Raw genomic sequence first — 16997 nt, 5'->3', positions numbered from 1 at the left:
ATGGACAGACTCAGAATAGATAATAAATGTAAAGCCAGGAAGTAATAAGTGAATAAATATATAACACACTATACCTGACCTAATTTGTTTAAAAAATCCAAATAACAACATAAAAACTGTTTAAAAATATGTAACTTACCAGTGGGCAACCTCACTGGTATTTTTTGATGTATTTGTTGAATAGACTATTTGCTAACAGACTTTCTCCACTATTATTACTATCTACAGGACATTAATACTCTTGTATTATGCTCACAAGATAATTATTGCAATGAGGTGATGAGTGTTTGCTCAGGTAACAAAGTAGAATACTTAGGGATAGATCTGATGTTTCAAGTATAATGTAAATAGTATAATGTAAAATGGTACGACGAGTTCCTTGCTTTGAAAGAGAATGAAATAAATGAACTGTAAGTTTTATATCTCCACACTGGGACACAATCTCCGCATACCTTCGTTATGAGAATCGGCGCCCTTCACATAAAAACGTCCTAAACAAACCCGTGTTAGCTATAGCCAACTCTCGCCAGTTTAAGAATTAAGAATGATTCCTTTAAACTGGAAGTTTACGACGCTCTTCCTTCTTGTACTTCTTATGGAAAAAATTGCAGGCAGAGATGCACTGCTGCCTTCACCAAACCGCATAGTCCCGCAGCACCGACGGAAGCCACGCCGCGTTGCCCTGCCCTCCCCAGGCTCCGCGCTGTCCCGAGGGATGCGTCCCCGGGGATGCTGTCCCCGGGGATGCTGTCCCCGGAGATGCTGCCGGGCCGAGGCGCCGAGCCGGGGCTGCGCTTCCCGCGCTCCGCTGCGCGCCCTGGGCGCTGCGGGGCCGAGCCGCGGTCGCGCTGCGGAGCGGGGGGCGCGGGCCCACATTCCGATGCGGTGAGGCAGCCGCGGCCCGGCCCGCCCCCGCCCCGGCCCCCGCTCGGAGGGCGCGCACGCCGATGGCGCTGGACCGGCTCCAGCCGCGCGGGACGGCGCCGCTATTCCGCGGTGCGGAGGCGCGGGGCTGGGGCGCTCGGCCGACGGCGCCCGTCTGCGGGAGGTAGGAGGCTGTTCCGCGGGCGGCTCCAGCTAGCAGCTGCCAGCGGCGGGACGGGACCCGGGGCGCGCTCTCTGGCTCTGGCGGTCCCTTCAGCAGGCGCCGCCTGGTCCTTCAGGAGCAGCCGCGCGCACGCGGAGCCGGGGGCAGCGGTTCCCGCTGCCGCACTTGCGGGACGCGGAGTGCTCCACACGCCGCCCGCAGCGCGCCGTGCCTGTGGGAGCGCGGACAAGGAGGAGCTGCCGCATCCCGTCTGCCTCGTGTGCGGGGGATGTTCCCAGCGACCCGTCCCGAGGGCAGGCATCCGGCGGGAGAAACCCGCTCTGCACCACCGAGGAGGGGCGGTCCCGGGGCAACCCTCCCGGGCGGCCCCGCGCCCTCTGTCCGCGGCTGACTCAGCCGGCGGCGCTGCCCCGCGGCCCCTCCCCAGCTCTCCCCGTCCCTCCCGGGCCCGGCGGGGCGGTGCGCACCCGCAGCCTCCGCCCCCGGCCCGCCGGGGAAGGCGCCTCACTCGCTCCGCCGCCCCGGGCAGCGGCGGCCGTGGAGCCCTGGCGAGGCGGGGGTGGCCCCGTCCCGCAGAGCCCTCCGCCGCCGCGGCCCCGCCGCTGCTGGAGTCACCGCCGACCCGAGGAGGAGGAGGAGGACGACAAGATGCCGGGGGGACGCTGAAAGGTGCGTCCGTGCTCACCCCCGCCCGCTTTCATGGGCTCTTTCCCTGACTCCCGAGCGTGGCTGGCTCTCCTCCGGGGGCTCTCTGGGGCCGGGTCCCGGCCCCCCCGCTCTTGTGGCACCGGGGGATTGCCGAGGGCTGCTCGCTGCGGCCGTGCCCGGGGGCGGACGGGGGCTCCGCTTTCGGCCATGTTCCGCAGACCCCGCTGCCCGCGCCCTCCCCGCCTGACCTTCGGCTTAAAGGCTCTCCCCCTTCCTCCGGGAGGGTTCAAGAAGATCCCAAACGTAAAAGAAAACTGGGGTGGGATGCCCTTAGCCCATATGCTAGAAATTGTTACAAATTGATCCCTCACTTTCTCTCTTCCACTGTGATTGTACAAACAGTTGTATTTTTTACGTTAATGTCTGGCAAATTGTAGTCCAAGATTGGTGCGGTGCATCGGAGATGTAGCGTTGGAAGGAGCCTGTGGCTGTAAGCGACAGGGGTGCTGTCTCTCTCCCCCCTTCAGTGGGTCTCTGCTCTTTGGGGGTGCTGCAGGCCCTGACACCCAGGCGTGAAGGGGCAATGCATTCCTCCCAGCTCCAGACTTCACTTTGCCCTGTTTGGTGAAGTGTTGTTGAGTTAGAAAGACTCAAAGTCTGCAAACACTTACAGAAGTAGTTTCACTGAAGTGTTCGTAGGATCAGGACCAAAGTGTCTAGGTGTGATGCTTATCTGTTCTGCTGCACCCTCTTTGGATGCCACCAGCACAGGTGATAAAGGGAAGAGCCTATACAGGTGACTGAACTGGGCTTCTGATAAAGGAAGTGAAAGAGCTGGATTAAGAGTGGTAGAGAAATGCCTGAAGGATCAGCTGTACTTCAAGGAACAGTAAAATGTTTTGTTTCATAGTGAGGTGTTTGTGTAAGGAGCAGAATTGGCCTTCTTGTTGTATTTATTATGCTAAAAGTTTGATAAAAAGTTTTCCAAATATTTCAGTCCTCTACGTTTGTATGATGAAAGTTTGCTAAATATTTCCATTCTTTACATTTGTATATTTGAAAGAGGATCAGAGAACCTGCCAATTATGAAGCAACCACTTAGTAATTGTTGCAGAGCAGTGACTACTATGTAGTTTAAGAAGTCATGTCTTTCCAGCTACAAATAATCATCTCTGATCTGTGGTATTGCATCCCTTGAAAAGTCAATGGCAAATAACCAATGTTTGTGATCATTACAAAAACACCTAAGGAAATCTGTGAGCAATGAAACATACAAGGTGAAACCAGAAACAGACACAATGTTTTGTGTATTAGGAAATGCTTGAGAGAAATTCCCAAGACACAAAAGAGCATGTCCAGTCTGCATAAATTTGCAGAGGATTACTAAAAGTCTTGCTTTCTTAGTCATCTATATAGAATTCATTCTTGTTCTGCCATATTGAGGTAGTAATCTCAGATTCTATAATGAGTTCATTCGTGTTTTCATACATGGTAAAAAGTTTGTTTCTAAGATTTTGTGACTGTAGATCAGGCACTGTAGTGCAGTTCTTGTCCTGTCAGTTAACACTGATTTCATGTGATACATCTTATCCAATAAAAGTGTGATGCTCAAACCAGAGCTCCAAGACATTAAGTAGGAAAAAAATGCCGCAAGGTAAAACTTTTAGGTGAAGAAACATGAAAGCCCTACTGCAGAATAAAAAAAATTCTCAAAACTGTGTTTACTGGAGATCATTGAGCAAGTTCATGAAAGAGATGATAAGATGAGATTTGGGAGATTTGTAATATGAGAAAAAGAAATTCTCGGTATTTAGGTTATCCAAAAGAATGTCATGGAACAGTTTGAGCACTGTTCGTAAGTACCCGTAGAAGTGAGTATTTCTTTTATCAAAGGGCTGTTTTATTTAAGAGAAATATGAATGTTAAGATCCACTGGTGACTAGAACCTGCACTGAAATCCAATATAGAAGCAAGGCACATATTGAAAAGTGACAGGTGTGACTGTTCATGGAAGGTTGTAGATTTATAACCCCTGGAAACATTTTGCTTAAGTTAGCGGCTCTTCCTTTTTTTGGAGAAGAGCAGCTATAATTTAGTAATAGTTCTTGGATTTGAAATGAGAATTAGTTAAAGGAAAACTTCGGTTATAAAGGGGGCAAAAAATAATTAATCTATTATTTCATTAGAATTCCATGATTTGCATAGGGATTTTTTTCATTAAATATTAAAACTAAGGGGTTTTTTAGTGATCATCTTGATTTATGTGCATATTTACAAAAGCATTTCTTTAAGAGTGTTTTTTCTTTTAAAACACTTGACAACTGCGTTTCAGAACAGGGGTTGTCATTTTGTTTCCTGTTTCTACAGCACTTACTGCAAAATGGATTTTGAGTCATGACTATGACTCTTAAATTTTATAAATGACAATGATACGTGTTATTAGCAATAATTCACATCTCTTTTTTGTTTTATATATTTCTTGAAAATACTGGTAACTGAAATATTGGAACAAATTATGCAGCTCCAGCATGGACAGACTTACTCTCACGCCTGTTCACAATGCAGCCATTGATGGTTTCATTGAGCAATGGCTATAATTTGATTGTGCAGACAGCAGGTTAACAGCTGTCTGTACCTTTAATATGCAGTTTGATTCATTTGTAAATAACACTTTTCATCACATCTCTGTTTTAGAAAGCTGTTAGCATGCTAACATGAAATCCATGTTTTTCCTTAGATTAATTTTGTCCCTTTCTGAGCCTTCTTAATAATTGAGAAGAGAGGTGTTGCACATGTACTTGAGGACCTACATGACTGAGTACATACTATGTGAGAGCAGTCCAGCTAACTCTGCATACTGCTTTATTTATCTTGGCAAACCTATATATATATATATCTGCTTGTGGGTGGGGTTTTCCATAGTCATGCTTCTGCCAGATATTGGTCATATTTCACTCCTTGATTTTTTTGAGCAAAGCATCTATCTGCTGAAACAAGACTTGTGCTTAAGAGCTGAGTATAAAGTACTGATAGACTTTCTATGAATTTCCTAATTTGGGAGGTCTCTAATATTTTTCTTTTGTTTCGAGGCACAGAATTTTGGTTTTACTTGAAACAAATAAGTTAATTTGGAAATATGTCAATGTGGGATCAAAGTCTGATCCACTGGTTTCGCATACTCTGTCATGCTGACATCTCGGTGCAAGACATAATTAATGTCACCGATTTTAAACTAGGCCATCCACAGTACTTTCTTCTTAACTGCCCAGTCATTCATAAATAATCCAACATGTTCAAGCAAGAGCTTGATGTGGCAGCACTTACTGAAAACTGGTAAACTCCAAGAGCGAAGAGGAATGAGCTCAACTCCCCAGAATTACACTTCTTCCAGAGTCCGCTACATTGCTCCAATTTATCAGGTGTCAGTGATGGTGCCACAGGTAATACCAGCTCTTTCATTAAATGATTTAGAGCAGCAGGGACACAAACCTTGTGGAGCACGGTGCGTGCCCCACCGAGCTTCCTCCTGCATTCTTTACACCCGAAACTCGTGTGTACTTGGATTAGCATTTGGGTATTGAGACAGTGCAGGCTTGAGTCTTGTACAAGGAAGTGTATTCTGTGGGCCAGTATATGTACTGTGACATTTTACTCAGAGTAGTCTGAGGCATATCATAACAGTTTGAATAGGCTGTACACTGTGGGATACTTTTTATTCTACATAGCTATCAGTAAGTAGTATTTAATAACTTGTTACAACATTTTCAGTGGTGCCTCCTCATTAAAAGAAAACTGAATACACTATTATATTTGTCAGTTGTAACTTTTCATAAGTAATTAAAAAATTAAATGCTCAGGTGTTTTCAGTATTCTTTATGTTACTCATTTCAATGTTTTAAATGAGACACAAAAAGTAGAAACACTGAGAGCGAACTTGAAGCTACCATTTGAAAATATTTATTTTTGGGGTAATGGTTTTATTCTATTAGTATGCACAAGTGCTGCATAGCTTGCATCTAATAATAGTGTGTTTTCTTAAACAGATGACTCTCCAGTTGTGTTGACCTTGCCTTGTGTAGTAGGACCTTGCTGTCTGCTGTTTCAGACAATGCTCTGATGTGAGATCTCTCCTCCCACAGTATTTTTCTCTGTCTTGCTACAGCATACAGCAAGAATGCTGCTGCAGTGATCTTTGGTATTTGAGGTTTTTGTTACACTGCATCTTCTTTCAAACATTTTCATAATGCATTCCTTTACTCCAAGTACAAAACTCTGTTGCTTGGATTAGGTTAATTTCTTTCTGTAGTGGTACAAATACCTTTCAGCAGTGTTTTGGGGAAAACCAACTTGGTTTCCCTTTGGAATTTAGCAAGATAAAAAGGGGTCATACCAGACCAGCTACTGCTTTGTGCACTACCAACAGTTCACATCAAAGAACAACCTGTAGATTTCTTCTTGAGAAACTTTCTTGATGTGAATGCCTCCTTTTTAATTCCTTTAGGGTTTTGGATTTTTAGCTATGTACCAAATTACAAGGGAAAAAGAAAACCCAGTGTTTTAATATCCAGGCTGGTTTGTGTTTTGAAGATTGTATTCTGCTTCTCTTCTAAGTTTAGGTAATTTTCATACTCTGACATTTTTCAAAGATATATTTTCAACCAGTTAGTTATTGGTCAGTTTGGACAAGTATGTTAAAATGCATTTATAATCAGATTGTTGCATTGGTGGGCAGAGATTTCTAATAGTTGGTTAATATTTTTCTAACTTTTTCTTGAAATAGTCACTTTCGGTGACTTTCAAGTGTATAAGATGTTCTGTGAGTACATGCCTTATTTCTACTGAAAGCTGTGGGAAAATAACCTCATTGCAGGTATTTCTTGTGAAAGCTTTAAGCTTCTCATCACTCAGTGTGCACCCATTCTAGTTCAGCAGACTTATGGGAAGCAGTAAACATAGAGGAGTATCTTTGCAAGGCTGGAACCCCCTGGATTTCTCATTGCAGGAGGGGCTGGCAAACAGGCTGAGTCCCTGCTTGGTTTTGGAGTTCACTCCGTAGTTATGCCATGGGCTATGATTTTGTAACATATTGAGTGGCAAAGGTGTCAAAGAGGACCAGGCAGATAATTCTTCTTGAAGTCTTTTGTGTTATGGTACTTCTGCATTTTTTTAGGTGAAGAATATTTCTTAATATGGCTCCTTTACAGCCCTTGAAGATTTTCAGTGTAGCATGGATAGTCCGTTGTTTGCATTTTTACCCCCAAAGAACATACAAAAAGGGGAGAATCTTGCCTAATTACCTTTGTTTTGTTATGATTGCACCTTTTTGTTTGTTTGTTTTTGTTTTTCTTAATAATCAATTTATGGAATAGACAACAAAAATAAAAACAATAAAATCAAACAGTTGGACACCTGTTGGAAATATTTTTGTCTTAAGAGCCACTCAATATGTTGCTGTCATTATTGATTTGAATATACGTCTGTTCTCATTCTGTGCTTTAATTCAGAAAAGTATAAGCAAGAAGTTCAATTTCAGTGGTGGTGTTCACTCAGTAGACTTAGAAGTGTCTCAGGGGGAAACAACATAGAAATGGATGCTTTCATATGTGTGTCATTTACTAAACTTCTGTGACAATCCCATTTAGAGACATTCCTAATATTAGCCTGGGTAATTTAAATATTTAAGTACAATTATAGCATTTTAAATTTTTTTCCCCTTTTTTTTTCTTTTTTTGTTGGATGGATTTAGAAAGTAGCTATCAGTATTTCATCATCTCATGAAATTATATAGCTTAGGCCAAGTCCATGTAGCATTGGATGCTGTTGTTTTCATTGTGATACTTTTTATGCCTTTGTCCCCCTAATTAAAACAGATTTCAGAGACTGTATGACAAGATTCCAATACGTGGTTAAGCTAACTTGCAGTATGAAACAGAATTGTTTATTAATTCTTTAATTATTTTTTTTTAGATGTGTCAAGTTGAAGAAGAAGGTGGGATTTTTTTACCTAAGCCAAACTAGCTTTAGGTACTTAAGCAGAAAACATTTGTAGGTAAAGATCTAAAGTAGAAACTAGTTTGGAAATACAGTTGAACCCCCAAATGCACTGTTCAGTTGTTTCCATTCTCTTCTAACTTTTCTGAAAGAAAATAAAAGTGTATACGTAGTAACCTAGTATAGGAATGTGGTGGCCATTAATAGCTTTAGCAGCCAGTTTCACTGTAGAGAAAGAGTATAATATTAATACTGTTTGTTCTTGTTTGTATTAAGCAGATATCGTCAACTACCAATCTATTTGCACAGATTAAATTTGTTTATATATAGTTATGGAAACATTTCGGATTTGCTATAAAGACAATATTCTTGTAAAACGCTAGTTTAGGCCCACGACTAAGAAGGCATTTATGAGTCTCCTAAATTATTTAATGCCTTTTTTTTTGTTCTTAGTGGCCAGCTGAAATTTTTTCTTGTTCCAGCAAATTCTGAGCTATGGCAAAAGTTTTTAGCAGGATCCCTCTGTCACTCAATTATGAATACTTTTTGGAAGAATGTTTTGCTTGGTGTGATTATGTTCGTGCAGCAAATTCTGGAACTCTGTATTGGTTTGGCACAGCCTGGTTTTAGGTAGCAGGGGGCCACAAAGACGGCTCCTGTGAGGAAGCTACTGGAAGCTTCCCACCGTGTCCGGCAGAGCCAATGGCTGATGGCTCTGAAGATGGACATGCTGCTGGCCAAAACTGGGCCAATGAGAGAGGTTGGTAATACCTCTGTGATGACATATTTAAGAAGAAAATCAAAACAAAGTCACAAGATTTTGGATTCTAGTCAGAGAAGAGGAGGAGGTGAGAACATGTGAGGGAAAGCAACGTGGCGACACCAAGGTCAGGGGAGAAGGAGGGGCAGGAGGTGCTCCAGGCGCCGGAGCAGATGCCTCTGCAGGCCGTGGTGCAGCCCATGGTGCAGCCCATGGTGAAGCAGGTTGTGCCCCTGCAGCCCATGGGGATCCACGGGTGATGCAGAGATCCACCCACAGCCCGTGGGGGAGGTGCCCATGCTGGAGCCAGTGGATGCCTGGAGGAGGCTGTGATCCAGTGGAAGACCTGGTGGAGAGAGAGGGCCCTTGCTCCCAGGCTGGAGCAGCGTGTCCTTGGGGGACTGCACCCTGAGGAAAGGGAGAACCCCGGCGCAGCAGTTTGGGAGGGCTGTGTGCCCATGGGAGGGGCTCAGGCTGCAGCAGGGGCGGTGTGGCTGCTGCTCGTGGGAGTGGGCCCAGGCTGGGGAAGTTCAGGAGAACCCTCTCCCCTGGGAGGGGCCCCACAGCCTCACCCGGAGGACTCCTCTCCCGGAGCAGCGGGAGGAAATCTGGGGATGGACTGACCAAACCCCCGTGCCCTGTCTCCCTGTGCTGTTGGTGGGAAGGAGGGAGGGGCTGGGGGTGGGGGGAGGGTGTTCTAAGGGCTTATTTTACTTCTCATTATCCCGCTCTGATTCTGTTAGTAATAAATTCGCTTTGCAACTCAAGTTGAGCCTGTTTCGCCCTTGAAGTGTTTCTCCCGGTCCTTATCTCACTCGTGAAGTGTTCATTAATTTTTTTTTTTTTCCTTCTCCCTCCTCTGCCCAGCTGTGGCAGGGGAGGGTGAGCGAGTGGCTCTCGTGGGTGCCTGGCATTGGACCAGTGTCAAATCACAACACTCTATGTTAAAACTTCTTATTTCTGTGTAATAGGAGGTATAAGAACTTGAGGGATCAGGGAAAATAGTGTTTAAGATTTTGTAGATTCATTTGTATAAATGAATTCAAGTACCTTGGATATCAGCAACATTTTGGGTTGTAAATGGTCCTTCTTCTTTACCAAGAGAAGGAAATACTAAAATTTTAGATTAACTTCGGGAAAATTAGAAAAATAATTGGGTAATTTGTGATATTAATGAATGGATAATATCTACAATTGAGGTGTATTTTCACTGTTTTGTCTAGTCATTCCAATCCATTCTGGGGGCATGCCAACAAACTTGTAGTATGAAAAATGTGTTGTCAACACCAACTGTTTAGAGCATCAAATTCCAAATTTTCATTATCCTTCCCCTTCTATGATTGATATGGCTTAAAATTGATAAGTGTGGAAACTTCCTTTTTGTCTTAAAATTCTTAAACCATTATTGTTCCCATTTTCATTCTGTTTTTAAGGTTGAGATTATGAATAATTATATTACTAGTACAACTAGGGCTTCTGGAAAAACAGTGCCTTTCTTACATGACTGTAAGAATTGGCAATACTGGGATGCCTCTTCAGAAATTAATTCTTTATACTTTGTGAACTGTGATTCTAGCTTTGCAAGCCAGGTTCAGTAGTGGTGTGCAGAAATAAACAGTTCCCTAGACAGCAGGCTATAAAACAGGTCAGTGTTAAAATATGCAGTAACATCCTTCAAATGTCTGTATAGTATTAGACTACTATGCCTGCCTGAATTCTCTTTCAGGATTCAGATCAAAACATCTGTTTGGAGTTTTGTTACCTGATAGGTGTAGGAATAATAGAGATGCACAGACAGTAATGGGTTTTCTGGAGGTCTTCCACCCTCCTAGAAGAGGCAAGTTTGTGTATTCTCTTAAAATTTGCGAATGTCTTCTACTTTGCCCAAGGCTTAGCTTCATGTTTGTGTCATTCCCTTGTTTTGTTCTGCATACTCTTTATTCTGTTATGCAAGTTAATAATAAAAATGTTTATCCTGAACAGTCAGTTGTCCTGTTGCCTAGGTACAGAAAGCTGGTTTTGAGGCTAAAATTTCTGAGGACAAAAGATTTTGTACCACAGTTACAACAGTATAGCACAATATTATCCTATATAACAGCTTCAGTGCACCCCTGAACTTCATTTCAGCCATGGTGCTTTATAGAAAGCTGCATAGAATTGACTTAGGAGTTAGTGGGAGAGCTGTAAAAATATTTGAGGAAGGTGTGTACACAGATTTAAAGCAAAGAAAATTGTTTGGTATGACAGCATTTGGAGCTCTGAGGTTGCTGTTGCGAAGAGTGGAAAGCCCTGAACAAAAGAAAAAATCCAACTTTCATTTGCTTGTTCTTGCTCGAATTTACACTTAGCAAAACTCTCCCATACATATTCTGTGCATTTTAGTCAAAGAAATCGATGGATAATTTAAAAAAAAAGCCTTTGTGTCCTGGTTTTCCTGCCTTACCCATTTTGCTTACAATAAAGCTCTATTCTGTGAGCAACCATATGCATCCCAATAAAGGTTTTAAAGTTTGAATTGAGACAGAGACTGTCTCAGCTTTTGGCCAGCAAATGCAAAGAAAGTTGGCCATGTTCCCTCTATTTGCCAGAAAAGCATGAAAGCTGGGGCCCCTCCTCTGTCAGAGAAAAAGGAAAGCTCTGATCTTTCTGCATACAGATTTTTGCAAGTATTGAGTCCCTGACATATTCTTGGTATGACTTGCCTGTCTCTTGCTTGCTAGATGTGGCCCAAAGCCCCCAGGAAAAGACCGCCCATCTACAGTGAACTTGGATAGATTAACCTGGGCTTTTTCCTCTGCTTATCAGTTTGGTAGTAGTTTTTTCCCCCTCTAGTTGTGGTCCTAAATATCAACAATTAATTCCGTATCTACAGAATTACGATTTTTATGCACATGGCTTGTCTCTCATTCTACTAAATCTAAAGACCTACTTGCTTTTTTACTATTTGATGTACATATGAGTGTGTAATTAAAAAAGCCTAGATATTGTACTGTTTATTGTATGTTTGTGTGTAGGCACTTCTAGTACTTGAGTTTCTCATGTTCAGGGCCTTAAAACTTTCAGTGTTTAGATAATCTGACAATCCATTGAATGATGTGTGACTATATAAAATAAGACTATTAAGTTATGAAGGAGATTATTCGTAAAATTTAGGCTTATTTTTAATGTTTTCTGGTATGGTTAAAAAATATTTAATTAGTTATTGTCAAATATTTGAACTTAAAGTATTAAAAGTAAGAATATGGAGTTTATAATTAGTACGTAATAATATCTCTTGCACATTCTTTTTACCATAACTAAGATTATGTAAAGGTTGCTGTGTAATTTTTTTCTGGTGAGTGAATCATGAAAACTAAGCAAGTGCTTTGGTTTTTATGGTTATTATAGGCAATAATTATGCACACCTGGATTATGTACAACTATTATAAAGTTATATAAACAATGTACACCCTTCTGGCTTTTTCTCTATAGTTACAACATATTTTCTGTAGTGGATATAATTTTTATTTTTCAGAGAGGTCACATGTAAGATCAGAAGTGCTGAAATACATACATTGTATTTTCAAAAATATGTCGAAATGTTGTAGTACTACTAGCCTTATTACTTCCATAGCTGTTTCTGCTTTTATAAAAGCATTAGAACACTTAAGTAAAAGCAACCAGCATTAATGAACAAGTAATAAGCCAGAAAACTACAGAATCCATGAATACTTTAGTGTAAGGAGTGTGCTGTCTGTTTCTAATTTAATCTGTTCTCAGATTACTTTCATGAACTGTTGAAGTTTGTCAAATACTTTGCGAGGTCTAAGGTAGATTTTGGTTTTGAGGGTAGAACTTGCCTTTTCTAAACTGTATTTCATTCTACTGATTTTATTTTTCTTAAAGGTAGGTAAAAAGGGAAAACAGATAGTTTTGGAAATCAAGAAAAAGACATCTTGAATACAGGGGGTCTGAGTGTGACATAGTCCCCACTAAATTAACAGGAACTAAATTAACAGGTGTAAGGAGATACTTACAAGATTGCAAGATAAGCTCATAATAAAATTAGAGGACTACTGATAAAAAAAGTAAAGAATCAAGGAAAAAAAGCCCTAGAACTTGAAGGAAAGAATGAAAGTGAAAAAGATCTACGGGAGCAGCTAACTGTTTTGAGGTGTGGCAGTAACCTGCCTAAGAAGACAGATGAACAATATTTAATTTGAAATCTCAAAGGACAGGTTAGTCTGCATTCATTTACGTATGCTGGTTTTATATGCTCTTTCTACTGTTATCCATGAACTTTATTCTAGATGTACAGGTACTATATCTTTATTTCTCATCACCACATTTCTCACACAACCTTGTGAGAAATTGATTTTTCCTTGTTGGCTTTCTATCAACCAGAAAGTACCGGAGAGGAAAGCAATACCGTTCACATTAGAAACTGTTACTATTTAAACAAAGATCTCTGTATAGTATGAAAGATATTGATTGGGAAAAAGGAGAGCTTCATTCTGCCTGTTGCACCTTGTGAATGCTGGTACAGGTGGTACCCTCACTGAGCTATCATTTGTAAATGCTTTCTCTTCGTATCATCAATGGACTTGAACAGTGGTGGCAAGTCACTGACATTTGTGGCAAGCCACTGGTAGGCATCACCTTGCAAACTTCCTTGAAGTAGTTTTTTGGTTTTGCACCGTTTTGAGACATTACATAGGTTTTTGTTGCAAGCAGAGCTCTGTTGCCAACATCAGCCATTGTTTTGTTCAGAACTGTGTAGCTTGCACAGACCATTAGTTTTCCTTGCTGCTTTGCCTCCCTTCAGGGATCTTTTCTCGTGCCAGTTATTACTTCATAATGCACTCAGCCGCCTGCTGGGGTCATCACTGGTTTGAACGGTCTGTCCTGCAGGTGAGCCTCCTCTGCACTGGTCTGCAGGGTTTTCCTCTCAGAGGGATGAAGTAATTGCTGTCATCTTGCCCAAGAGAAGTCCGATTACAAGGCCTTGGACTGCTCCTTATCTTTCAGTTTGCTGCTTCAGTACTGGCCTGAGAGTGTTTGATTCAGCGTTTCAGAGCAACCTCCTCATCCCTGCTTTTGGCGACTTAGAAAAGTCCATATTCATCGTGCTGTTCAATAATTAATTTCACTCAATTTCTTTTTATCGTTTGTGGTTGTGCCTGATGGTGAGACCAATGACCTCTCATCCTGGAGAGTTACAGGAGGGGTCAGTGGGAGGACAAGCCAAGGGTTGAGACTCTGCTGCACTCCACTTGGGTCAAGAAAGGCACCAGTGGGTGAGTTGGGTCCTGATTCTGATCTACAAGTCTGATCAAATGGTGAGGAGTGGCAGAGAGCAGGGCCTGAGCCCAGAGATGTCAACATCATAGCTCAGCCCAGAAATGGGAGTAGTCCTGAGCTGAAGTGGCTCCTGGGCCTGCTGGGGGGGTTGCAGGTGGGGCTGGTTACAACGTTTACGGACTTCGTGTTCTTCAGCCTTGACGGTGCCTCTGATAAATTCCCACATTGATCCCATCCTGGGTTAACGTCATGGCGTTCTGTGCTGCTTGCAGCATTGGTTCGTTGTTATCCTGCCCAAATGTGTTACAGAAAACAGAGTGGTTTGATCTTCTTTAAGTGTTACAGCAGAAATAACCTTGAGCGTTTCAACATGCATTTGCTGGCTTGTTATCTTTTACAGTCCTTTTGTGGTTGTGTTCTTTGGCTTGTTTAATTGTGGCACCAGCTGCTTCCTCTGTGGTGCTTTCCCTTCTCTGCTCAAGTTTAGAGCGTGGATCAGGCATACGTGCATGCCTCCTCCCTTCTAGGACCTTTTTGACCTAAATACAAGGAGTTGAGTTGTATTGAGTTAATGTGTTAGCAGCAGGGATGCACCATCAAATGGATGCAAAAAAAACTTTCTGCTTGACTAAAAAAGTATGTATGTAACACCCATTTTTTATGTAATATGTTATTACACAAGCATATGAAAATAAGACTCTATCCTAAGGTAAAAGAACTGAGAAGATTGCCTAGCAGCATTTTCAGATTTTAATGAAACAGTTTTGTTTGGATACTAGCGGACTCTCTGGCACATATTGCCAGCTAAGTCAAAAAAAAAAAAAAAGGTGTTCTGGAGAAGGAAGTGTCATTTTCCAAATTATGACTGCAGTTTTTAGCCTAGTTTCATATGGAAATGACTTTGCAAAGGCACACTGTGTGTCTGTACATACTTTCTTCCAACTTTTAACTTGGCCTGTAGCAATTGGGTTTATTACAAAGCGCAGATCTCGAAAATGCTGAAGACTCAATAAATTTCATGCAGATGTTACTCAGGTGCAGAAGAGAAGTTCTGTAAATCATTTTGTCTGTGAAGAAACTGCACATTAACTGAAGGTCCATATAGGAGAAAGTCCTTAGTAATACCTCAGCTCTAAGAAAAGCTTTAGTTCCAAGTGGCATCACAATTATTTCAAATTCATTACTTCTAGGAGTAACTAAGGTATATTATGCTTGGTTATCATGCATTCTCTTGTTTTAGATTGTACCTTTAACTACTCTACATGAACCTTAAATATCCTCTGAAATACTTGTCCATTAATTTTACCAAGAACTTCATTGGGTTAAAATTGCATCTATTCAGCTGAAAGTACAAGAACTTTTAAGAAATGTAAGAAACTTTGAACAAGTGATCATTTGTGTTAGATAACAGAATTAGCTTTTGCCACACATTCTTACTCGAATTAACTGTAATTGTGAAGACTGAAGTAGACTAAAAATTTGGCATAAAGTCCCATCTCATCAAGGGAGCAGATTTTCATGTTTAGAATTCCATATTCTTACTATTCTTGAAGCAAGGAGCTTGACTGTGCTACCCAAACTGAAGCTGTTTTATGATGACTGAACTTAAATTGAATACTGGGTGAAGGTTATCTTTTTATCCTAAAATAATTGGTGAAGTACAAATGCACATTTATAAGCCACATATTGTAAATACAAGTAGGCAGAAATACTTAATGGACTACTTTCGTAGTGTCTAAAAGATAACCAGGAAAAGCAAATAAATATCTCCTCAGCAAGGCTGTAGGTGTTCATTATGATGATCTTAAAGGTTCTCTAATGAAGGAAAACCTTAATATGTCACAGTCATTAATGAAGACATGCTATGTTAATCTTCAGGCATGTTTCCCCTTCAGATGGGTTAGCTTGTTAAAGAAATGCAACTGGAGCTTAACAAACATGGAATTTGCTGTGTATTTTCTATGTTTGATTTTGTTTATCTTGGAAGATGTGACAATATATTATAGAAGAAACCTCCTAATTTTGATCATGGGTGTATTTCTGTCCCGTTTATTTACTGAGTAGGATTGAATAAATAGTATTTATATTTTGAATTACAATGAGGCCTACAGGGGTTTTAAAATACTAAAACATTTAATTTAAAATGATCACAGAAGAGGTCATTCCCAACATAATCAATTTTATCTTAACATAATAAACATCTTGAAACATCCTGAAAAAATAACTTGCAGTTGTGTGGTGACTTGCTGCTTGCGCATTTAATTTTGGCAAGAGCGAAAATCTCAGAGATTGCTTCATGGCTTGAATTAGACGTCAGGGTGGGCTTTCTCCCAGAGAATGATGTGATTGATAAAGCCATCATAAGAAAAAAATGAATGTTGCGGTGATTTGCTGAGCAAATATTGTTTGCTATATTTGAGTAGTGCTGTTTCCAGTGTCACAGTGCTTGATATCTAGAAATGTTAGAACAATAATAGTAGTATAGAAATTGTTTCGTGTATCTTCAAGGGTGCTGAATCAATAGGCTTCTGAAAATTCCATGATTTTAAAGCAGATAATTAATTACAATCTAAGCAAACAGGTTGTTTGCTCTTGCCTTGTTTTGCTCTTATCTTGTTTTTTACTCTTATATTCTCTCTTCAGCATAATAATATGCATGTGACATAGCAGATGTTCAAAAGAGAAAGAATAGGAGGTTAAATATTAAGATTCCTAAATGAATGGCATGAATAGGTCAGGAATGGTATACAAAGAAAACATATTTTGAGAAAGGGGAATAGTAGTGTAATAATTTAATAATGTCAGTTTTCAGCATTTGAATCATTTTTCTTTGCTTTTCTAGAACTAAAGTGTGAATGCATAAATTGACAAATGATGGAACTTTTGTCCTCATACAGATTAGCATTTATTTTTTATTTGAAACATACACTGGGGTTTCAAACTCACTCTTGTTGTAGTTATGACGGCTGAACAGTAACATAAAAATTATTCCTCAAGTAATGTTTTAAATAGGACTACTGTGGCTTAGCATACTGTGAGTAAAAGTGTTAGCTTGGGTTTACAGAAGATAAACTGTAGTGATATATGCGCCTTTAACATACCCTCAGACATTTTAGTACTCAAAAATATTTTTATTACAGGTTTGTTCTGTTCTCACCAGTGTGGCTTGAATTACAGCTAATCCAGGACAGAGAGAGAGGGAAATGAGAGAAGACTTGGGTGTTCACAGGAGAAAAATACTGTAAGGAAGCACAAACAAGACAGGGGAAG

The 16997-nt window shown here is 41.0% G+C and overlaps 1 protein-coding gene across 6 annotated transcripts in view; it reads left to right on the top strand.

Annotated features, from left to right (window-relative positions):
• The first annotated feature begins 1576 nt into the window (after positions 1–1576).
• Positions 1577–16997, top strand: part of PLCE1 (phospholipase C epsilon 1) — a 140419-nt gene continuing 124998 nt past the window's right edge. For all 6 annotated transcript variants that reach the window (XM_082286031.1, XM_082286032.1, XM_082286029.1 and 3 more), the window contains exon 1: positions 1577–1717. The gene's annotated coding sequence lies outside the window, so the exon portion shown is untranslated. The remainder of the gene's footprint in view (positions 1718–16997) is intronic.

Source organism: Coloeus monedula (genome assembly GCF_965178545.1).
Source record: "Coloeus monedula genome assembly, chromosome: 8".
Taxonomy (NCBI): Eukaryota; Metazoa; Chordata; class Aves; order Passeriformes; family Corvidae; genus Coloeus; species Coloeus monedula.
This window is presented reverse-complemented; position numbering and strand designations above follow the sequence as displayed.